The sequence below is a fragment of the Arachis duranensis genome, chromosome 2, assembly GCF_000817695.3.
Source record: "Arachis duranensis cultivar V14167 chromosome 2, aradu.V14167.gnm2.J7QH, whole genome shotgun sequence".
NCBI classification, from domain to species: domain Eukaryota; kingdom Viridiplantae; phylum Streptophyta; class Magnoliopsida; order Fabales; family Fabaceae; genus Arachis; species Arachis duranensis.
Genome location: NC_029773.3, coordinates 79,536,323 through 79,537,486, shown reverse-complemented (window position 1 = coordinate 79,537,486; position 1,164 = coordinate 79,536,323).

Below are 1,164 nucleotides of genomic sequence, written 5' to 3'. Positions count from 1 at the left end.
TGAAAGGTTATTTTGGTTCAGTATAGATAAACCTTTTTGAAATGCTTGATGTTTTGAGAATTGAACAGTTCCACTTTCAGAAAAGATTTCTGACTTTACTTTTATTGTAAACTGTTGTTTTTGAAAAGAGGCATAAGATGGTTATTAATCACTGGTACGGTTTATCTTCATGTATCCTATTACAGTAATTCCCAAAAACCCTCTACTGAGAACCCTTTCGAGGATGATGTTCTCACCCCCTACATTTTTTCCCTTTCAGGATTTGGGCGCAAAAGTTATGAAGAGTTTAATTATTTGTTATTGAGATGCTCTGTATTGCTTTAGATTATTATTTTTGTACCCTCGCCTTTATCTTGATATATTCTATGAGAGGGATAGGAATTGTACTGGATAATGTTTGCAATATTATTTATATATATGTATGTATATATATATGGATGTACTCTTTATGAGTTTCTGTAAGTTGTATGGTATGTATGGACGTACGTTGTATGGCGAAAGTATTTTTGGGAATGGTATTGCGGTTTAAACTATTTAAACAGGCTCATATTTTAGTATTAAATAGTATAAAAGTCGTCGTAATGTCCAAGCTATCAGAGTTGCGCAGCCGGAAGCGTGAGCTTTGGTAGTTAGGGTGGTACAAATTTCGCTATCTTTAATCGAATGTGCTCCTGCAGCAGCAGTATCGAGAAAAAGGGTTTAAAAAATATTCTGAATTAATTTCTTGCCTTCTTGTCGCTGAATGCAACAATGAGTTGCGATTAAAAAATCATGAAGTGCGCCCAGCTGGCGCTGCCCCATTTCCTGAAGTAAATGCAGCAAATTAGCTCAGAAGAAGTAGAACAATGATAGTTGGGTCCCATAGTCAGTAGCTAAGTATGGATAAGGAGGCATAGAATACATATGGTGAGCTACAACAATAGTCAAAGAGCCTAACATAGCTAAGTTAATAGATAATTGAGCATGCCATGAAGTTGTTAGGATGTCATATACTCTTTATATATATTTCTACCACAGAGAAATAAAAAATGCAAGTATAAATTCTTTAATTAGACTTTTTTTAACTTCAATATTATTGGTTTTGAGGTGTACGATTAGAATAGAAGTTAAAAATTGAAAGAAACCTTATTTTCTTCCATTAAGGATTCTTGTGGTTCCGGAGGA